The following is a 24,940-nucleotide window of genomic DNA, read 5'->3' as shown; positions in this document are numbered from 1 at the left end:
TTAAACATCAGATTTTGAGAAACACTTTGTTAAGCATTGCTGTGACATGTTGTGAACATACTAATAATAGTACTGTACTAATAATATTTTTATTATCTTCTCCCCACCATGCACTGAACTACTGTACATTGAGCAAAATTAAGTTTGTTGGGTCTGAGAAGAAGGAGGAAAACCTGCGTCAAAGAAGGTAAGCTTGTGATACTTACTGTGTACAGGACAACAGTCTTTGGTATCACTCTGCCTGACATTGTCTCTCCCCATGAAACTGTATCTCTCTTCCCTGAAACTGTATCTCTCTCCCTTCCTCTCTCTTTCTTACCCCTGAAACTGTATCTCTCTCCCACCCCTCCTCTCTCTCTCCCCATGTTACTCTCTTTCTCCTCTTCTCATCTTTCTCCATGAGACCATCTTTCTTGCTCCTGCCTCTTTTATTAAACCCCCTCTCTCTCTCCCTACCCCTTCTCAATCCCTCCCTCTCTTTCTTGTTCCTAACTTTCTCCTGCTCCTGTATGTGACATGTTGTGAACATATTAATACTAGTACTGTACTAATAATATTTCTATTATATTTTTCCTACCATGCACTGAACTACTGTACATTGAGCAAAATGCAGTTTGTTGGGTCTGAGAAGAAGGAGGAAGAACTGCTGCATTGAAGAAGGTAAGCTTGCGATACTTACTGTGTCCAGGACAATATATTTTGGTATCCCTCTCCCTGACATTGTCTCTCCCCATGAAACTGTATCTCTCTCCCCTGTAACTGTATGTCTCTCCCACCCTCTCTCTCTATTTCCCCTGAAACTGTATCTCTCTCCCACCTCCTCTCTCTCTCCCTATATTACTCTCTCTCCCACTCTCATCTTTCTCCATGAAACCATCTCTCTCGCCTCTTTTATTACATGAAACCCTCTCTCTCCCTGCCCCTTCTCAATCCCTCCCTGTCTTTCTTGTTCCTCTCTCTCTCCTGCACCTGTATGGGATTTGGTATTGACACCAGCTGGGTGGGCTTTCGAGGTTTTGCTATGGGGCCCTCAAGGTTTTACTTTTGCCCCTGCCTAACGGTACTCAATTCCAGAGATCTACAGTATACTGTTCTGTACTCAATTTCAGAGATCTACAGTATACTGTACTGTACTCAATTTCAGAGATCTACAGTATACTGTACTGTACTATACTATAGGCTTTTCTTAAATACCAGATATTGGGAAACACTTTGTTAAGCAGTGTTGTGACATGTTGTGAACATGCGAATACTAGTACTGTACTAATATGTATTTTTTTTATCTTCTTCCCACCATGCACTGAACTACTGTATATTGAGCCAAATGCAAAATTCATGAAAGAGAAGAATAAATTGGCACTGCACACCACCAAATACAGTACATTGGCAATGCACACTGCCAGAGTGAGTATCATTCTAATCTACTTCATTCAGTAATTATTGTACAATACAGTATGTATTTATTATACTGTAGTTGACTTTGTATTTATTTAATTACTGAACTGTACAGTATGCTAATATATATTTTTTTTAGTGCACTGTAGGTCACCGGACAGGAATCCTATTGAATTGGTCTGGGCACAGTTGAAGAGATTAAATAGGTGTGATGTGAAACCAAAAAATAAACAAGAACTGTTGGCTGGGATAATGATGTTTTGAGAAGAAGTACTGACACCTGTCCAGTGTAATAATTAAACCATCTGGATGGAGTCTTGCCTGTCGTAATTGAACAAAATGGTCATGCCACTGCTACAGTATGTAGCTTCTCCAGTACTGTATACTGTACCTTTAAAACTGAACCCCTTGCAGCAGTTACTTACTGTTTACTGTACCTCTCACTTGACTCAATGTCCCCTTCACTGTTTACCTCACAACACCTCTCCCTTATCTCAATATCTACTGTACTTCACAGCACTAACTGTACCTCACAGCAGCACTACACAGGAGAAAATGTACAGCAAAACATCCATTGTATACCCCACCATGTCCTAGTACTGTACTGTACTGTACTGTACTGTATATGTTATGATTAAAAACATGTACAATATTTTTAGGCAATACTGTGTTTTGTAAATAAAGTACTGTATAAAATTTTCCAAAATGTCCACTGTACTGTATATCCTTATCCAAGTACTGTACTGTATATAATATATAAAATATTATGATATTGTTAAAAAACCTAAAATACTGTATAGTGTAGGCTATACTTTATTTACTGTAGTAAATAAATTATGTTTATATCACATACTGTCTGCAATTTTTTTTATGTACAGTACTGTACAGTAGTTAGCTGAGCCTTTCAGTTTTATGAAGCTTGGAGCATGGTAATAACTACTGTATAAAGGGGTAACTACTATATAAAGGGATACAGTAGGGGGTCCCGGACCCAGGTTATAAACTTGCATATAGTACAGTACCAATTTTCCAGGTTGTACTGCTAAGCAATTGAGTTGCTTTTGTTAGCCGCCCTGCATTGTATAACATACAGCACTGTACTGTACTGTAGTGTACAGTAACATTCTCAGTGAGAGGAGAGGGTCATCAAAATGTTTTTAGGTTAGGGGAGCAAGATAAAATCTCAGTTTGGTGCCCAAAAGTTGCTAAATGTTGTCCCTTCTGTGTTCTACCTAATTTAAAAAACATCAACAACAAAAACGGACATATAGTACAGTACTGTACAGTAGGGTATTGTGCACAGCATAATCTTACAGTATACTGTAAGGAACAATATTAACTACCAATCAATATAATAATAAACAGTACAGTACAGTACTGTACAGTATCAATCTCTCCAGGGATACAGCACAGTGATGTTCAAATACTGTATTGCAGGGGGGTATTTAATGATATCATCCGCTATGTAATGCGGGGGGTGCAGCAGCTGCCAGTGGGACTGTTCCGCTTGTTTGCTGTCGCCGAAAACTATAGGTGAGAGCAAACAGGTGAGAATGGCAGGCAACATAACTGTGAGTCCCAAGTGATGTGAAAGCAAAACATGTACTGTATCTCACTGAACCATGCAGTTTTCACCTAGATGGGAGGGGGGGGGGGGGGGGGGGAGAAAAACGGGACTCCGTTGAATACGAGAAAGCAATTTCTCCTATAAAACGTTTGAAAAGTCCCATTTTCGGAACCTTCTCGCCCGATCGGCCGGCATTGAATACCCCCCTTAGTGTACTAAGGGGGAAAATAACACAAAACAGTACTGTAAATTATAAAAACTTTAATAAATCAAAACAAAAACAGGAAATAATTTTTTTTAAAGACAACACAACATATAACAATAAATACGGTTAACCACCGCCCAAAAAATTAGCATCAACCGCCGGAGTTGGTCTGTGAAAATAAAAACAATGTACAGTATTAGAGCAGTCATACAGGTTGAGTACTGTACAATATACTGCACAGCACTTTATCAAAGTTTATGAACAGTATGCATGTAAAATAACATTATTATTATTATTATTATTATTATTATTATACCACTTGGCTGGTACCTGTTTTATGGGAAAAAAGATAAATTACTGTAAATACTGTAAGCTGTACACTACATTACTATACAGTACTGTATGTACTGAACTGTAACGTTGATACAGTAGGTACTGTAAGTGCACACAGTTACAATACTGTACTAATTGTCAGGACAATGGGTCGTGCATGATGTCACAACTGGGCATCCATTTGCATGTTTCCACCCAGTTGTGATGTCAGTCACTGGAGAGCACTTCTGGAGAGTCACTGGAGAGCACCAGGGCTGAGAGGGGGGCACAAAAGGGATGCTTATACTGTACCAGGCCCCAAGGAACCCTATAAAGCACAGTTTACATGACGTCATGATGTTGCACAGCAGAGACATGGGGTGGCTCAACCACATGGGCAGGGAAAGGCTGAAAGACAAGGGGAAGTTGAGGCACAGCAGGAGGTGTAGGATAAGAGGCACAGGGTGGGGAATAAGGTTGAGAAACAGTGGTGAAATGAGCCTTAACTTAATAAAAATGTCTTACCGGGAGGTGGCGGATCTGCAAATTCCGGCGGTGGAGGGACTGCAAAAAACAAAACAAAACACATTTTTGTCATTTTGGGATGATGTAATGTACTGTACAGTACTACAGTATTGTTAGTGTCACTCAGAGGGAATTTTGGGGTAGTAAAGCACACTTTATCTTGCCATGTACAGTACATGTACAGTAAAGTACAGTACAGAAATGCTTATTTATTGATAATCCAGGGGTGCCGGCAGGAGGAAGTGGATGGGTGGGTTGGTGGTAGGAGCCGGAGTCGTGTTGGTGGGTCGTCCTGTCTGGCGTGTTGTGCCCTTGTCCTGGAGGCCTGTCAATGTGGATAAATAGTAAAATACATTGGCCCCTGTACATTAGTTACTGTATCAAACACATTGGCCACAGCATTAACACTGTCCTCAGCAGTAATCAAACAAAAGCATTCATCCACAGGAATAAAGCACATTGGCACCCCCGCAGTAATCAAACATTTTTCCCAAATACTTGCTACTGTAATTACACTTGCAACTTAAAATTGCATGGTAGAAATTGGCAAAGCACACATCTTATGGGCCCTACACATTAATCGATATGGCGCTGAGGTGCCCGACAGCTGATACGGCCGATGGGTTACCCGACGGCAGGGGGGGTGATGGGCACTCTCCCGTCACCTGGCCCCATAGCAATGCATGCTAATATGGACAAGATTGTCCATATATATATATATATATATATATTGTAGTCAGCCAATAAATATATATATATATATAAATATTGTAGTCAGCCACCATTCGAGGTCCCTGGAATCCCGACCCATGACTGAATGCCGATGCTGGAATCCCAACCTCCGGGATCCCAAACGCAAAGATGCTGGGGAGGGTAAGGGTTAGGCTGCAGGCAGGCCGGGTGACAGGGGGGTACAGAGTCTACACCCCTCCTGCACTCCGGGGTACAGAGGGGCCCCCAGGTATGGAGGTGCACAAAACAAGACAGCTGCTAACTTTGATTTATAATGCAGCCCACACCAATCATCCATCTGCCGCTACGCGACCCCCCTCCTGCTGAGCCCCTCCCCAGCAACTCCTGTCACTTGCTGTGAGTAGTGCACCATCGCAAATGTTATCCTGCACCTGCGCTGACTTTTCTGTCCCCGTTGCCAAGGCCAGCGTACAGTGGAAGGGGACGACCTGCCCAAGCAAAGGAAGCAAGCTGCAGGAGCACTGTGTGTCAGCTCTGTGCTTGCAGAAACCCTTCCTACCCAGTGTGCAGTAAGTGTATATTTATTTAATTTGCATCCAATGTAATACTGACACAGTATTGTGCCACTTATTTTAGCTATGAGTGCAGCACAATTAATACTGTATCTACTGTACCTAACTTTCATGTGAAGGCACCAACTACATATGTGTGTGTATATATATTATAAGGGAACAGGCGTGCCCTTATATTAAGGCTGAATTGAACAAATGGAATTCTCCCATAGGGAACTTCTGAGATGGGGGATGGTGTTTGAGGGGCTACACGAGTTGAAATTTGGCATGAACTTGTAGAATAGTCAGCCGGTGCTGATCGCAAAATTTCAGGGCAAAATAATAAAAAATTAGTAATTGGGAACAATCTAAAGTTTAAACTGTCAGTTTTTTTCTGTGACTTCCTGTTTGGCTTTTTTGTCGGTTTTTCTTGACTACGGGAGGAATTTTGGGAAGACATAACTCAGGGTAGAGGACAAATTAAAACTTTTGTTTTGTTAGATCGAGCTTGTTTGAGTGTAGTGCCTTTTGGGTTTTAGGTTTTTCAGAAAATTACAGTTTTTTTTAATTTAGTAAATATGCCCCATTTTAAAGATAGGCCATTTCAATTTGATGCGCATGTGCAGTGGCCGCCTGCAGGGGATGTACAGTGGCTTCACTTGGGTGCACTAACATGGATGACTTTTTCCCCACCTCCTGTTTTTGTTGGTAACCTGGAGAGGAACTGCCTACACTTGGGTGATACAGTGGGGCACGGGGGTGTTTTGGGGTTACTGGGGGCACACTGGGACAATAATTAGCCCTGGCACCGGTCACATTAGTTTTATTGTTCTGTTCGAGCGGTGCCAGGGCCGGCTCTTACACCACATGATCACTGCACAGTCAGCTGGGAGCGGGAAGCTCAGAAGTGGTTTACATATTCGGCTATCATCATAGACCCAGAGTGGGTAGTCCTCCTTGCACAGCAGCCAGACTCCGGGCCCCCATCCTCCTCCTCTGCCAGTTTACCAAGCAGCAAGAGCACTCCGATCCCCAGCCCATCCTGTTCTGCTCTCCCAGTTCTCTGCCTCCCCTCTCTCTATGCTCCAGGCCAGTGCAGAATTATCAGCGGTGCATGGCACCGAGGCCCGTGGCAGTGAGAGGGCCCACAGCCAGCGATTTTAGCTGTACTAATAATGAGTCTATGTGAATCATTATAGTACGCTGATCAGTCGCACTGTGGGCCTGTAACCATGGAGGTGGCTGTCCGCTTGGAGTAGGGGGAAGGGTGGTGGTGGCTGGGACACACATTGCAGTACCAACAACCATGCCGGGCCCCCTTCTTCCCCCTCAGCCTGCCCCCTTCTTCTACTGTACCTTTCTCTCTCCCAAGAGTGCTCTCCTTCTCTCCCATCTGTAGGAATAGGCATCACCCTTTCTTCCCCTGTATCTTGCTCTCTGCCATCCATGCTCTCTATTCTTTCTGTAGGAATAAGCCCCACCCCCTACTTCACTCATTCTGCCCCCTCTTCCCCTTTACCTTATTCTCTCCCAAGTGTGCTCTCTCTCGTATGCAGGAATAGGCCCTGGCCCCTTTTTCTGATCAGCCCACCCCCTTCTTCCCCTGTACATTGCTCTCTCCTGTCCGTGCTACCTCCCATATTTAGGAATAGGCCCTGCCCCCTTCTTCACTCAGTCCTACCTACTGCAGCATCCCGAAGATCGGAAGAATCCTGACATGGGGAGGAAAGTATACTTACCTTCCCCCCCGGCCCACTTACCCGAACACACCCTCCCCGCAGCCTAAACCTAACCCCCCGGGGCCGCAGCTTAACCCTAACCCCCGCCCCCTCAGCCTGAACCTAACCCCCCCCCCCCGCGACTTACCACCCTCCTTGCCATGTAGGGTATCCACACCCCTGGAGCCAGCCGCTGGGTGACCTACATCTCTCAGCCAGGGCTGCAATCAGGGGGGTACTGGGGGCACAGCTGTGCCTGGCCCAGCCTCTCTGATAGAGAGGGGAGGGCCTGGGCTACCCATGCCGCCATTTGCCACCCCAAAATGTCCACTGCCTCAGAGGAGACAGTTATTAAAGATACTATAGGAAGCTTCTAGTATCTTTAATAACTGCCTCCTCTGAGGCTTCAGCTATTTTTAGAGGGACATTTTCAATAGTTTAAAGCAGTCAGCGACGAACAGTGGCCTGGGGGGATCCCCTGATAACAAGCAGAACCCCTGTCTATGAGCAGGTACTGGGCATAATATGTGTGGGCATAATATGGTGACAGGCATGGATTAAAGTGGTCCAGGAGAGATGGTGGAACTCATTTCCCCTGCCACCTACCCCCCCCAACTCCCATTAGGCAGAGCCAGGTCCAGTGCTAGGGTGTTCGACATCCCCCTGCAAACTATACATTTGTGTATTACCTACCATACTTTATAAAGAGACAATGGTCTCACAAGTAAGGTGCGGGGTCACACAATAATACCCCCAATTCAAATTACCCCACACAGTAGTACAATCTTATTCCCATTACACTGCAAGTAGTGCCCCTTATTCATATTACACCACATAGTAGTGTCCCTTACTCATGTTATAACACACAGCAGTGCCCCTGATTCACATTACGTCACTCAGTAGTGCCCCTTGTTCGCATTATGCTACAAAGTAGTAAAGCTTATACACATTATGGAATTACTGTGCAAGGCTGCGTAGGAGGTGGAACTAGTTTCACCTACAATTACAGGTGGTGGAACTCAGTTCCACCTCCTTCTCCCCCCCACTTTAAGGGGCATAACTGTGGGGACATAAAATGGTGTTAGGGGCATTACTGTAGGGACATAATATGGTGCAAGGCGCACAATTCGATGTTGCTCCATGTGTGCATAGGAATTTTTATCAATTTTTAAATATATATTTATTTTTATTAAAATTTTTTAGATATATAAAATATATAAATATATATACAGTATAATATATATATATATATATATATATATATATATTTTTTTTTTTTTTTTTCATTATTTTTTTTGGGGTGGGGGGTTGCTGTCTTTTTTATCAGTCCCGGCTTCTTGTGCTTCCCAGCACCCCCGGAGCCTTCCAGTAGCTCCGTCCCCTGTGGGAAGATGGAGGGGAGACCACCAAGAGCAGCACAGAGGATCAGAGAGCACTCGAGGGGTAATTTTTTTCTTCTATGCGTCGCAGGGTTTTCAGCGCTGAAAACCCTGTGACCATTTTTTTGAACCGTGAGTGCACATAGCTGCCGTAATCAAAACTTTGCATGTGGTACACAAGTTTTTTTACCTCACTAGACCTCATGCCCAATTTAATTATTTGCCTCGTGTACGAGGTCTCTTACTACTCACATCCTCCTGCAACATTTAACCCAAGTTTTCAATTTAAAAACACATCCTCGGGGGGGAAGGCGAGCAATGAGGCCGGGCAAGATTATTGCCCGGCGATAGCCCGCGGGCATCGCCAGCCCCAGCGCTGAATCAGGAGGTAGTATGCACGGAAATCTTCCGGGGTAGCCAGCGCTGTCAGCACCAACTAGCCCGAAAGAATTCCGGGCATACCACCGAACGGGTTAAAGGTGTTTTACAAATTTAGCTTTTCCAATTCTGTATTACTGAACCAACAGAGTTAGAGGGGGGAGTGGACCTTTGCAAGTTTAGTATGCAATGATAAATTCAGTTAAGATTAAATGCAAATGCTAGGCTAATCTGAATGTAAGGCTTGTTAGGCAACCACTGAAGTAGTTTGTGTAGTTACAGTATTTATTTTTCTAACATGATTGACTGTTGATGCAAATACAGATCTGCCAAGTTGGAGCAAACCTTATTCCCTTTGTACATCATCCCTAAAGAGAAAATATATTATATTCACAATCATTTCAGCTTTCCATCTGTATTTCATCTTAGCTGAATTTTACATTCTGTGTCATGATATCATGAATAATAGGGAAAAAAAGAATTATGTTCACAGCAATGATTCCTAAAGTGATGTATATCATAATCTCACTTGGCCCTGTAAGTGAAACTATTTTCCTGTGTCATTCATTGATAATAGATACTTTAAAAAAATCCTCCCTAAGATTGTCACATCATGCTTTTAAATCATCTTCAGCTCAGGGAAGCAGTTTAGCCAAACAGACCACTGCAAATGTATAAATTTACAGCAGGACACACACTGCACAAAGTTTACAGTTTAAACTAATTTGTATTGTCCACATTTGATGTTGTTTTATAGCTGGTTTGATCTGAAACACTGTCACATGCCAGGGAAACCATGTTTCCCATTGGATGTATTCACTCAATAGTCACTACAAGAGTTCCTGAAAAAAATGTGCATGTACCTCAGAAAGTAATCACAGACTGCACATTTGTGGAGATGTGCTCGGGTGCTGGGATGCTGGTCCTCTGCCAGCGCTGGGCAAGCAGCAGCGTGCAGGGCAACTGTGTCCCCTACGGGACACAGCAGAGGACAGCACTGGGATCAAGTGGCGGGTGTCCGATGCTGGGACCACCTATTGGTGTCTAGTATCGGACTGGAAGCGGCGACGGGCAGCGCCGCAGTAGCGGCGCTTCAAATTTGGCACCAATTTGGCAGCCAATAGGAAGCGCCAGTTGCGGGATTTCAAATCCGGAGCCCTCCATGAGCCAATCATGGCTCACAGAATGGCAGCCAATGAGAAGCACCGGGCCCCCGGCGTCTGACGTCAGATGCCGCCGGTGAGAGAGAAGTCATCGGGCACCAACAGAAAGGAGAATGTCTTGTGTGAATAGCTCCTGTGGACGCAAAAGAGGCCAGTGGACGCCGGGAGCAATAGAGAAGACAGGCGCCGGCGTCTGGATGAAGAAAAAAAGAAGCGGCGCTGCTGGCCAGGACAGACCAGAGGCAGAAGAGCGTGGCTGAGGACTGGAGAGGGCTGTATTGGTGGGATGAAAAAGATCCCAAAGAAGTACCCCACTACAGCCTCTCCCAACAGTACAGGTAGGCCCTCTGTGAGACCTTCTTGTCACCCCTTCCTTCCTAGTCCATTAAGGCAGTTGGGCAATAGGCCCATGGGCACCATCAGGCTAAGGCCTAATGCACAGTAGGCGAGCATTAGGCCCATGGGAAAATGCCAGGCTTTAGGCCTGTGGATAGTTAGGGAGCACTGGGCCCTATTAGCTTAAGTGTGCCTTAGGTAAATATGGTGACTCTGGGAACTAGACCAAGGTCACCGAGAACTGGCCCTAGTAGGCAGGCTTTAAGCCTGAGCAAAATAATTATGGCTGATCTGGGCATTAGGCCCAAATCACCCCAACCTGGCGCATGATAGGCGGGCAGTGAACTAGTGGCACCAGTGTATAAACTGATAATGTCGATATTATCTTAAACCATAAAGCTATACCTCTAAACACACTCTTACCATTGAGCCGCTGCGGCCGCTAGACTTAATACACACACTACGCACTTCGTATGCTATTTGCGTACCGAGTCCCGTATGTCGTACGTACATAGCGTACACACGCCGCGCTGGGTGTACAGAGTACACACAGCGTGCACACTCTTGATAAACTTTAAACCTTATTCGTGATGCAATGCAATGTTATTCTTACACTCTAAACCTTGTGCCGAAAAGCACTGTAATGATGATACACCTTAAACCTTTACGCAGCGCTGAAGGTATAAAGTACCCGCTATGCGTACACACCTTATCAATACACTTTTAAACCTTATACAGTTAAATACGCTTTAAACCCTAGCAGGGAAATGAGGACACAACACCGTTTGTAGTAAACCGCTGGGTTCTAACACCACAGTGGATTATTTGAAAGGGGATAACAGTACAAATTATACTCTACAAGGCTAACAAGATAAATCTACAACAGAATAATGGCTACAGTCAATGTACATACGTGAGAATGTTTGCTTGCGCAACCCGGCCGGTCCTCCGCTTGTCAGGTAGAAAGCGTTCAGAGTCTTCTGACCGGCCAGGCAACAACTGGCTTTTTATACACAACTTCCATATACAATACAATGGTTACTGTAATCCCTTTGTCTATTGGACACTGAGATCCATCTTTACATTACAGGAGAGGTCATAGGTTGATTTGAAAAGGTGGGCGATGTCTTTCTCAACTGCTCTTGTGGGTGGTATCCTCTGGATTCCCGCCGCATACATAATATACAGTAAATACAATTTATATCTATATTCTACTTCTGCACATAACTATATGCAGGAACATGCAATCTTTCTCTAACCAACACCGGAATGTTACCCTTAAAATACCCTACAGCTGGATACTAGACATCACCTTATAACCTTTGTCTGTCCCTTCCTATCATGCAAAGGTGAATCCCTTAGTCCTGGAATCATTTAAACTGTTGATACTTGCTGATGTGGTGTAGGGGAGCTATGTGTACAAAATGCACTATTTGGGTTAAATATGTAATGTTCTGATAACCCTCTATGCGCTCACAAACTCCGTCGTAACCACCCATACCACGCGCAGGAGCGCGGGAGCGATCATACGCAAATTGCGGATATATGCACGCACGGCGGAACAAGTGCACGTGCAGCAGGCATGTGTATGGGGTTAGTACATGGTGTATGCATTAACAATATTTTTTGACTTTGACATTCCACCCTTTGGCAGTCAACAATAACTGCCACTATCTAAACATTAAACAGAAAAATATACAATACATATCTACAGATGATTGGATGGTATGAGGAGAGGTGTAGGTGGGAAATGTATGACCTAGTGAGATAGTAAAAGCATGTATGTATGAATCCATGTCTGAGGGTCATGTATCATCGTGCCGTATATGTTCTAGACAAGCTTCGAGGTATTGCGAAGTATACATTAAATCCTTCTCATCCCGTATTAAGGGTCTGTAAGTGGGCCAACAAACACTACCGAGCTCTTTTCGGCTTCTTGTTCCAACAAATGGGGTGCACATTTAGATGATGATACATGGAGGGGGAACATATGTGAGTGCTAATATATGTGGATATCACCTGTCGACTATGTGTGTCATTAATTGAAGGTTGTAGAGATGAAGATAAGACACATATGTACAATACATTCACATAACATTTGCGTAATCATTCTTGGGTGTTGATCGAAGTCTCTTCCGGATGGGTGTATTTTTGCTGAAACACAGGAAAAACGGGTGAAAGAAACGGGCCGTGGAATTCCTTTGCAATCCCTATCACATCGTTTCTATAGATGGATCATAAATTAAATCTGCTGCTGTACCAATGCCCCCGCTCCTTAAACTCATCAATTTTGTACTGCGCTTGCGCCGCGTTAAAATTCGAACACACCTAAATATCAAGCCAATAATTATGACGACTCCCAGGATACAAAGGAGAAACTTTCCTACACTCATAATGACATTTTGAGCCCATTCTCCTAAACTTGAGAACCAATTGCGTGGGTTCAACCATGAGACCCAGCCGGTCAGTTCATTACTCACAGCAGTCAGGGTAAGGTTGTGTCTCCTTCGGAACTCCCATTTCAACTGCAAGATATCGTCCATCTTTTGATCAATGATCTCAGTTGGGTCATCAGTGCTGTTTGTGATATACGTGCAGCACTTCACACCATATTGAGTTGCCAATGTGACACAGTACCCTCCCATCACGGCTGTGATATAATTGAGGACCATCCTGTGCTGGATCAGTTCTGTTTTGTAAGCTTGCAACTCCCTTCCCGTATACCTGAAGGTGTCGTCATACATCTCAGTGATATTATCTATCAGATTCGCTAGTGCATGGATGTACCTATAATTTATAATTCCTCTGGCAGTACGGGTGATATCTAACGCGAGAAGGAATTGAATCCCAGTGGATTCGTGGATCAAATCAGAGGCTATGTGCTCTGTCCTATCTATGAGGTGTCTCTTAACGATGTGTTCATAATGAGTGTGAGTATAAGGAGCTTGAGCACTGCGGTGAACGTCTTTCATCTTATCATGGGTTATGGTCATAACCTCTGGCAACACTCTTCCAATGTAACACAATCCCTCTGAGTTTGGGGCACGCCACTTATACGCCTTCCTCCCACATATGAAATAGGCATCATCAGGGAGAACATATGGGACAGAATATGACATTACCATATTGCAAACTTTCCAAGTGAAAAATCCTATCCCTAACTCTCTCATCTGTTCAGTACACGTATCAGGCTGTATGATATGTGCACAGTACCCTGGTGATACTTCTCCAACCCGCATGGTCTTACTTCCTTGAGTATACCTATACCGAAAATACCTTCCACTGTTGGCTATTTGGCGTATAAGTTCAGAGTCTACGGTTATCCTATCAGCTCTGTGCGAGAATGCCATGGTTTGGTTATTCCATGTCACCTCCCAATTTCCCGGCTTTCGGGGATTGGAAATGTTGAAACACACTAAGGATCTATCCACATGGTACTGGTGGAGCTTCAAACTAGGGGGCCTAGAAATATTAAATTTCTTGTCCACCGGTCTCCCACCCCGTAATTCGAGTACCTCATCTATTGCTAAAGGGTACCGTACTAATCCTGACTTGCTCTGACCTTGAGGTACTTGTGAGCACACCCATCATTCTGTCTGGTTTAAGACCTTACCCACTAGTGAGTGGTAATCACTCAATGGATGACGGTCCATGTTGATATTAAGGCTGGACTGACATCTCTGGATGCACCCATCCTCAACTATGTTTTCACAATTCCTACAGATGCAATCTTCCTCAGCCAGTAACCCTTCACAGTGCCTCCTAGTTTCTAGACTACCAGATCGTATTCTGATACTTGCCTTTGCTCGATGGATGTGTTGCTCTTGGAATTCTACAAATCCGTTTTTGCCATCAGAACCCATTCCAGATCCTTTCTCGACCTCTCTGGTACTCTCACCGAAACAGACTGTTCTAGTCAACAACAGGATTAACAGGAAAACCCGGAATGCAGTCTCTTGGGGTAAGTCCATCTTGTTAAGGGGAGAGAAAGGGAACAAGAAGGGGGAGGAAAGGAAGGTAATGGGAGATGGAGAAAATAATAAAAAGGAAAAAGAAAACTGGTGCGACAACCGCCTCTGATCTTGTTGTTCTCCGCGCTTAGGTGCCGTGACAACAGTCCTGCCTCTCAGCCTTCCCAGAACAGACACTCCAGTGATACGATGATCTCTACACTCTGCTCTTTGTCACGGGTTCTCTCTGGGTCAGCGACCTTCTTACAGTGGGACGAGTGGACCCAAGTCTCTCTCTCGGCAACCTTTAATGCTGTCGTGCTGGTTAGTAAGACTTGGTACGGTCCTTCCCACCTGTCAATGAGGCAACCTGAGCGTAGAAAATTTCGAATCATTACATAATCCCCAGGTTCAATGTCATGACAATTACTATTTGGTAGGTCAGGAATCACCAGCTTTAGATTTCTGTTTTGATTCCTCAACTGCTTGCTCATCTTAACCAAATATTTTACAGTCACCTTGTTATTGCATTTCAAATCATCCTGGGGGTCAATCATTACATGGGGTTGTCGACCAAAAAGAACCTCAAAGGGTGATAGGTTAAGTGGGGACCTGCGAGTGGTTCTGATGCTGTACAATACAAGTGGCAAAGCTTCTGGCCACAACAATCCGGTTTCAGCCATCACTTTGCTCAACTTGTTCTTAATAGTGCTGTTTACTCTTTCCACCTTCGCACTCGCCTGTGGGCGGTACGGAGTATGCAGCTTACTATTAATTCCCATCAGTTTGCACATAACCTGAAAGACTTCACCTGTAAAATGGGTACCCCTATCGCTTTCAATTATTCTAGGGATACCATATCTGCACACAAATTCCTGCACAATTTTCTTTGCAGTGAACGTAGCAGTATTTGTGGCAGCAGGGAATGCTTCTACCCAATTAGAAAACACATCAATACAGACACATATTTTAAATTTCTGCAGGGTGGTAACTGTATGAAATCAATTTGTATTACCTGAAAAGGGCCGTCTGTTGGCGGGATATGGGATGGTTCTGTTGGTATTGACTTTCCAATATTCTTCCTCAAGCAGATAAGACATGTCATTGCTCTCTTACCCGCATGAGAAGAGAATCCTGGCGCACACCAGTAGGCTCTCACCAGCTTATACACACCCTCTTGGCCCAGATGAGTCAGACCGTGTGCCGCCTCAGCTAAGCTTGGAAGATATGCTCTGGGGGTTACTGGCTTACCCTGTCCATCTGTCCAGAGTCCTGAGGACTCCTGGCCATATCCTTTTGACTTCCAGACTGCCTTTTCCTGTGGAGAACACAAATTTTGCATTTCACTTAATTTTTGTGTGTTGATGGTGTTGAATACCATCAGTGGTGTGATATCTGTTTGTATGGGGGTGCTGGCTGCTGATTTAGCAGCTTCGTCTGCCCGGCTGTTACCAAGTGACACTGGGTCTTGACTGTAAGTGTGGGCTTTGCACTTGATAACAGCCACTCTGTCTGGTTCTTGTATCGATATTAGAAGTCTTTTTATATGGGATGCATGCGCTACAGGTGTGCCAGCTGCCGTCATGAAATTTCTGAGGCGCCATAGGGCCCCGAAATCATGCACTACTCCAAAGGCATACCTAGAATCTGTGTATATATATTGGCTGACTTACCCTTGGCCAGTTCACACGCTCTGGTTAGGGCGACCAGCTCAGCAACTTGTGCTGAGTGCGGTGGGCCCAGGGGCTCAGCTTCTATGATACCTCTGTCATCTACGACTGCGTATCCAGTACACAGGTCTCCCGAGTCCATCTGTCTGTGGCAACTACCGTCAGTGTAAAAAGTAAAATCTACGCCTTCCAGTGGGTTGTCACTAATGTCGGGTCTTGCAGTGAAAGTTTGGTTCAGATATTCCATACAATCATGTGGGTCAGTGTCTGTACTAAATCCTCCTTCACCATCATTCTCATCCTCCACCCTTTGTGCCTGTCCAGGCACACCTGGTAAATAAGTTGCAGGATTTAGTGCGCTGCATCTTTTTATGGTTATGTTTACAGGGGCCATTAGTGCTAATTCCCACCTTGTAAACCGTGCAGATGAGACATGTCTGGTTTGGGCAGAGTTCAGTAAGGCGTAAGGTGTATGGATGGTCAGGTTGTGTCCTAACACTACGTCTTCGCTTTTACTCACTAGCAAGGCTATCGCTGCAACACTTCGCAAGCATGTGGGGAGAGACCGCGCTACGGTGTCCAACTGTGCACTGTAGTAAGCTACCGGCCTGCCGGCATCACCATGTCTCTGGGTTAGGACACCTGCCGCGCACCCAGCGCTTTCCGTACCGTACAATTCAAAGGGTTTCCCATAATCTGGCATGCCTAATGCAGGTGCCTGTGATAGGCACTGTTTAAGTCTCTCAAATGCCAGTTCGGACTCATCTGTGTGAGAGATCCGATCTGGTTTGTTCGAGGAGACCATTTCCTGCAAAGGTAATGCCAATATGGAGAACCCTGGGATCCAGTTTCGGCAGTACCCACACATTCCAAGAAAAGTGCGGATCTATTGCTGGGTTTGTGGCAGAGTCATGTCGCGAATCACCTGTATTCTATCAGCGGTGAGATGTCTAAGTCCTTGTGTCAAGCAATGTCCCAAATATTTTACCTTGGTCCGGCACAACTGCAACTTGTCCTTTGAAACCTTGTGTCCCTTATTAAAGGTGAAACAGAAGTTGTTTCGTGTCTTTCAAGGATGCTTTGAGTGAATCAGAACACAGCAGTAAGTCATCTACATACTGTATTAATACTGACCCGTTCTCAGGTTGAAAGGACTGTAAACAGTCATGCAAAGCCTGGGAGAAAATACTTGGGCTGTCAATGAAACCTTGGGGTAGGCGAGTCCAGGTATACTGTACTCCCCTGTATGTGAATGCAAACAAATATTGGCTGTCAGGGTGCAGAGGGACCGAAAAGAAAACAGAACAGAGGTCAATTACAGTGAAAAATTTAGCAGTAGGGGGGATTTGCATGAGAATGACAGCTGGATTTGGCACTACGGGAATTGGCTCTCAACTATCTTGTTTATCCCCCTTAGATCCTGCACTAGCCTGTAACCCCTCCCCCCACTCTTTTTCACAGGGAAGATGGGACTATTGGCCGTGCTGGACGTCCTAACTAGGATGCCCTGTTGTAGCAAGCGCTCTATGACTGGGTACACTCCTAATTCCACCTCTGGCTTCAGAGGATACTGTGGGATTTTTGGAGCTATCCTACCATCTTTTACTTGCACTACTACAGGAGCTACATTTGCCATTAATCCAGTGTCTTGTCCATCTTTGGTCCAGAGGGATTCCGGTATCTGGGAGATCATTTCCTCTACCTTGGATGGACACTTGTCTATAACAGCAGAGTGTGACATTAACCTTTGCGGGGTGTCTAACATATCCTGCACTTCCTGAACGTGATTCTCTGGTATATCTAAGAAGACACCCTCAGGAGTACAATATATGACACACCTCATTTTACACAATAAATCTCTCCCAAGTAGATTAGTCGGAGCCGATGCAGCTAGCAAAAAGGAACGCTTGGTCTGCAAAGGCCCTATCGTAATCTCCGCTGGTCTACTTAAAGGGTAGTGTTGCACTATTCCTGTTACTCCCATTGCTGAAATTGTTTTACCCGTGGTTTTCATACCTACCATTGAATTTAACACTGACCTGGCCGCCCCTGTATCTACAAGAAAAGGTAGTGATCTACCAGCTACATCAACTGTGACCTCAGGCTCACTACCTAGGCTGCCAATCAACTTCACTGGCTGCAGACTACAGGTGTGGCCTAACCCCTATTGTATGTTGTGACCCTCCTGCAGCGCGCTGGCAGCTACAATATGTGAGGGGGGTAGCTGAGAATTTTCAGAGGTCTGCCAGTCCCTCCTAGGTTGGTACCTCCTTGTTTCCCCTGCATGCGGCTCATAACTCCTCCTATGCGATCCCTGATCCCTATTACGTGTATCATAAAGTGGTTCATGTTCTAGTCTAGGGGGTCGATATACCTTATGTGTGTCCATATACCTACAATTCCGTGCATAGTGTCCTTCCCTCTGGCAGTTATAACATTTTACTACATACGACTTACCATCAGGGGTCTGGGGTTTTGGCTGATGTGGCTTCGTTGTCAGGGCTTTTATACTTACTGTCATCAGCTTATCCCCCTGTGACTCCCTGTGCTTAATGATGTTCCGATAGTGCTCGATAGCGGACTCTCTTAATGGAGCCACGAGATACCTCTCCAGTTAGGTTGAGTGGTTTGTACCCTTGTTCTCAATGTTTCCTTTAAGCCGTCCATTAAAACTGACACAGCTACCTCCCTGTGGTGTACATTTTCCTTAATGTCCTCGACCCGAGTGTATCTAGCCATTTCCTGCAGTGCTCGATGGAAATATTCAGACGCCGTTTCACCTTCTTTTTGTCTTATGGAAAAGATTTTGTTCCATTTGACAACAGTAGGGAAATATACTCCTAATTGTAGATTGATCTGTCGTACATTCTCCTGAGTGTATTCATCAGTGAGAGGTACTTCTACGTCTAATTTACAATCAGTAATGAATTTCGCAGGGTCAATATTGGAGGGTAAACATTCCCGTAGCACTGTTCGCCAATCTTTGTTTGTGGGTTCGGTGGCATTACCTAATTCTTTAATAAACCTTTGACATGCGGTTAGATCCTTTCTGGGATCGGGAAATTCAGACATAATTGTCCTTAATTCTGTCCGGGACCAAGGACAATGCATAGCAATGTTCCTGATGGGAGTGACTCCCTGAGCGTCAGTTCTCCCATTGGGGACTGCGATCACCCTGACAGGATTTAGTTCAATTATATCATTCTGAGTTGCTTCTACAATGTGAGGTGCAATTGTCTCTGCATAATGTACTGTACCGTACTTACCTGTGGACACGACCTCACCTACTCCTCCGCTAGGGGCCTTCACTACTCTTATTGGTTGGTCCGTGCCCACCTGGGTGTCTTGTATGGTGGCTGCCAGAGAGAGTGCCGATATCGTGCTGGGCTCATCTTCTTGCTCGCAGTCCTGAGGGAAGTTTAGAATAGGATACAACTTGCACGGGTTAGCATTAATACATTTATCAACTTTACTCTTATCATATATCAGTATGCCATTGTCTGCAGCAACTTTCTCCCCTGTAATATACGGTGGTGGTGGTGCGGTTGCCATCAGTTTCCTGCTAGGTTTGGAACCGGCTGCGTGAGCTAGTTCCCTCTGCATATCACCCTCTAGCTGCCATAAATGTAAACAGTTTGTGTGTCTGACCCTTTGTTTTCGGGATTTTATCAGACATATCCTAACCCTTAAATTCTGCAACACCTCTGGTTCAAAACTGCCTACCCTAGGGAATGGTTCCCTATCTTCCGCAGTCATACGTTCCCATTCATTGCATAAAACCTCTGTGTGTGATCCATACTTCTCACACATTATGTACCTCGCTGACCCTCTGGGCCGCGGAACATCAACCTGAACCCTGGTTGAATGTCCCTTACTTGAGCAACTGGCCCCCATATTTTGCAGGTATTGCCTTCTCAGCTAATTCCTACAAAAAACCAAAATACTCAATATAAGGCAACGGTGAAAGTTCAACGAGTGCTCTCACCCACTCACGCCCACGTTGGCCAATACTACCATACACTGTTGATAGCGCAGGCTATGTACCCAACCTAGGGCCCCTGTGTAACCTCTATTTACTGAAAGTATATGGGAGTGACTTACCCTTCCCAGTAAATATTGGTTGTTGGAGATTTCCTGAGTGACCAGCGAAACTCCATTAAAACAAAATTTTTTTTACACAAATCACACTTGCGTATGCTACACCCAGCGCTAATGATCCCGCGATCTTACGCAAAGCTCGTCAAAAAAGGGTATCACGTTGCGCTAAGTATTGTACTCACGAACGTGCAGTACAATCGCACAGCATATAGGTAACTGTTACTTATCCACCGTACGACCAATGGAATCGTTTTTCAGGCTGCAAAACCTCAGTCGGAGCGTATCAATCAAATGGCCTATATGGGTTTCTTCGCTAACCCCTTTTGGTTGCGGCACCTAAACAAAACCTCGCTGACCTTTTGGTCTGCAGTACTCTAAACCTTCGCTGACCTTCTGGTCTGCGGTATCTGCTACCTTGCTCCTTTGTACCTTAATCTATGTTAACGTGAGCAAGCCACTCTCACGTCACCAAGTGTCCACTCACCTGGTGTGGTCTCCTACGGGATCCCGAATTCCCTGGGTCCACAAAACCTTTATTGCTTGCACACTCACGTTCGTTCACTCAAATACACTTTTTGGTTTTTCTGTACAGAAAATTAACTTTCATTCAGGTGAACAGCCTTAGTACCAGAGGTAATATAGTAAAAAAGGTTTTATTTAAACTAAATCTTGGACACTGATCAATTTGTGCTATTACCGCGTGGCTACCGCTTCGCGCCTAAACTAAATAATGCTATTGTGTAATTTGTACTTAGCGGCCGTATCCTTACGCACGTTGCGTAAACACGCGATCGTGCGTACGTCTTTACGTTGCGTACGCAGTCCCGTACTTTATCCGAGACACATGTACAAAGACCGTACGTCCGCAATAGTACAAATCCCACACTTCTATCAATGTGAGCAATGTTAACTATAATCGCTCACTTAACACAGCACACAGTTTCTTCTGTATAAACCTTTACAACTAGGCCAGGCTGCATGTGCGTCTTACACTTATTTCTTAAATATTTACTCTATATTTTAACTAAATAGCAACAAATTTTTCAGTACAGGTCAAAATGAATCTAATAATCAATACTTATGGCAACAATGCGAGCAGATATGCAAAGTACAAAATACAGGTGTATGCGTGTGATGTGTGCGCATTTGGCGCCAAACAGAAATTCACAGACTTTAAAAATAGCTTTGTATATTTACCTTACGGATCCCACCAGCATCCTTACAAACCATGCAGAGCAGACGCTTATCTTATCAGCACTTGAGAAAGAGTTTACCAGAGTATCCACCAACCAGGAGAAGGCTTACGTAGATACCTGTCCGCCCTTTGCTGATAGATAAAGTCCGCTGTAACCTGCTAGGCTGTGGGTATGAGGAAAAACAGGACGATGCCCCCAATTGATAATGTCGATATTATCTTAAACCATAAAGCTATACCTCTAAACACACTCTTACCATTGAGCCGCTGCAGCCGCTAGACTTAATACACACACTACGCACTTCGTACGCTATATGCGTACCGAGTCCCGTACGTCGTACGTACTTAGCATACACACGCCGCGCTGGGTGTACAGAGTACGCACAGCGCGCGCACACTCTTGATAAACTTTAAACCTTATTCGTGATGCAATGCAATGTTATTCTTACACTCTAAACCTTGTGCCGAAAAGCACTGTAATGATGACACACCTTAAACCTTTACGCAGCGCTGAAGGTATAAAGTACCTGCTATGCGTACACACCTTATCAATACACTTTAAAACCTTATACAGTTAAATACGCTTTAAACCCTAGCAGGGAAATGAGGACACAACACCGTTTGTAGTAAACCGCTGGGTTCTAACACCACAGTGGATTATTTGAAAAGGGATAACAGTACAGATTATACTCTACAAGGCTAACAAGATAAATCTACAACAGAATAATGGCTACAGTCATTGTACATACGTGAGAATGTTCGCTTGCGCAACCCGGCCGGTCCTCCGCTTGTCAGGTAGAAAGCGTTCAGAGTCTTCTGACCGGCCAGGCAACAACAGGCTTTTTATACACAACTTCCATATACAATACAATGGTTACTGTAATCCCTTTGTCTATTGGACACTGAGATCCATCTTTACATTACAGGAGAGGTCATAGGTTGATTTGAAAAGGTGGGCGATGTCTTTCTCAACTGCTCTTGTGGGTGGTATCCTCTGGATTCCCGCCGCATACATAATATACAGTAAATACAGTTTATATCTATATTCTACTTCTGCACATAACTATACGCAGGAACATGCAATCTTTCTCTAACTAACACCGGAATGTTACCCTTAAAATACCCTACAGCTGGATACTAGACATCACCTTATAACCTTTGTCTGCCCCTTCCTATCATGCAAAGGTGAATCCCTTAGTCCTGGAATCATTTAAACTGTTGATACTTGCTGATGTGGTGTAGGGGAGCTATGTGTACAAAATGCACTATTTGGGTTAAATATGTAATGTTCTGATAACCCTCTATGCGCTCACAAACTCCACCGTAAACACCCATACCACGCGCAGGAACGCGGGAGCGATCATACGCAAATTGCGGATATGTGCACGCACGGCGGAACAAGTGCACGCGCAGTGGGCATGTGTATGGGGTTAGTACATGGTGTATGCATTAACAATATTTTTCGACTTTGACAAAACTGATCTGCGCGCTAGGCTCAGGTCACTCTGGCCCCAACTAGGCAGGCCCGTAGTGGTCTAAACATTAGGCCCAGATCACATCAAACCTCATTTAGGCATGGCATAGCCTAATCCGCAAGGGTTGGATCTGGACACTAGGCCCAGATCATAATTTAAGAAGTTAAATAGGGTGGGGTTGTGGGCAGGCTGTGCAGCACCCAGTAAATTAATTTCCCTTGTGTGGAGGAGCGGTCCAGCTCCACACACTTAGCCATAGCAGCCATCCTATAAGGAAGGGCTGGCCAACTCTAGACAGGTAGGGATTTAAACGGACAGAATCGTATTTCATTCTTGTACTGTACTGTGCAGGGGCAAGTTACTTAGAACTGTTTGTGTTTAGAGCTTGTTGCACCACAGACACACAGATTTAGTCCGAGGGCTCTGTTGTTGCAGTTAGTGTAGTGGTGTTACACCAGGCTAGCATTGTGGTGGTGTGTATTTTCTTACAGGAACCTGTAAGTGGAGACGCAGCTAAAGTGCAAGATTGATGACGGTGAGAAACATCTCTGTTTGTGTGTCCCTATTGGTGTGTGTTTGTCTCTACACTCCAGTGCAAGGTTGAATTGTCACCTGGTGCACAAATACCAATAGGCAATAATTCAGGCTCTGGGGCCAAGAGTGCCAAGGATGACCTTCTCCTAAGCCTGATGCTCCTGATCTGGAAAACAGCTTGGTTCAGTGGGCGTTTCGGTCTGTAGTTAGGAGGATCGGCACTCACATCATCTCCTTCCTCCTAGATTGTCGTGTCTGAGTACCAGGACCATTGGTTTATCTTGTGGCCTGGAGGTGAGAGGGTGTGACGCCAGGTAAGAGCCAGTGTACATCTGCACAGCAGCAGGCATCACACCGCACCATCCCTCTCACACATGCACCCTACCATTCATATGCACACGGAAGGAGATTAAAAGAGCGGATGGATTGATCCATCTGATGATGGATCTCGCTTTGAGTGAAATTATCATTTGTGGTTGGCAACTGAGTGGGCACCATGCACATGCACGAGACAGATCAGTGGACAGCATAGCCTTCCACATGTAGATAAAAAGATAACCCACATAAATGGGCCTGGTCTCACATAGGCATAAGGCAGTAAGCAGGATTCTGTGGCCATGCTGAAAATCATCTACACATTAATTTATCTCAGATTAAAGCCCAGAGATAAGAATGTGTGTTTAGGTGGATTTGGTTCTCATAGTTATTTACATTTAAGATAATAAGACTTGATATTGTAGTTTTATGATCCTATTGTAAAACCTATGACCAGACACATTGCGTGAATTTATTGGTATTGGTCAGTGGCGTTAGTACCAGAGACAATGGAGTCAGTCATCTCCATGCGTCAGTTCTGACGGGGACACCCTGACTTTGATGCACTCCAGTCTCTGTGTGCCAGTCACTTACATTGAGCAGCGCTGCTCAGCAGCATCATTCTAGATGAAACACAGTGGAAGCTCATTGACAGCCCTTCTGCCTGCCTCCCAACTGAACACCACCCTGAACACTGACCCCCTCATGCTGTTTAGGTGGGGAGCAACAGGTGAGACTGGGAGTGGGAACTGATGAGAGATAGGGCATACACCTGGCACAGGCATGACGTGAAGCAGTAACAGAACTTGACAGCTGTGGGCATCTGAGGGCGGCACCTTGGCAATTGGTAAGCGTGGCCTGGACAATGCAGGCATGTCCGGCCAATTTTCTGGGGGAGGCTGCGTGATGATGTCAAGGCACATGCCCCCCCTTTCATTTAGGAGTTTAAAAAAAAAATGTATTCATAAGCTAAAGATCTCCACAGACCCAACCCACACAAGACAGCAAAATGGGACCCGATATCCAACCTCACTACACAAGATCTGCCATCTCCTTACACCTGCTGGGACCTTCATCACATCCTTTGACCTGACAGGGGACCCGGTATCTCCAGGGGATGTAACCAGGAACAGGCAGACCCATGGGATCAGCCATCTCCTTACACCCAAATGGGCGTCCAACAGCCCCTCACTACTGCAGTAACCCCATTGCCTCCTCTCACCTGATGCCCCCAGGAATATGCAGACCCACACCACCAAGTCAGCAGGTAACCAAGGAGGCAGAGCATCAGGACCAGTCCATGTATTTGCCTTTATGAGATGAAAGACCACCATCATTGCCCCTTGCTTCTGCCACCAGTCACTCCTGGGGCTGCACTGGAAGATTGGGTAGCGCCGGTTCGTAAGCATCACATGCTTGTTATCCAGTCACTCTATGCTTCCACTGTCACCCACTGACTCTCCCAGTCATCCATTGCCTCT

The sequence above is a fragment of the Pseudophryne corroboree genome, chromosome 5 (assembly GCF_028390025.1).
Source record: "Pseudophryne corroboree isolate aPseCor3 chromosome 5, aPseCor3.hap2, whole genome shotgun sequence".
NCBI classification, from domain to species: Eukaryota; Metazoa; Chordata; class Amphibia; order Anura; family Myobatrachidae; genus Pseudophryne; species Pseudophryne corroboree.
Note: the sequence above shows the minus strand (reverse complement) of the source record.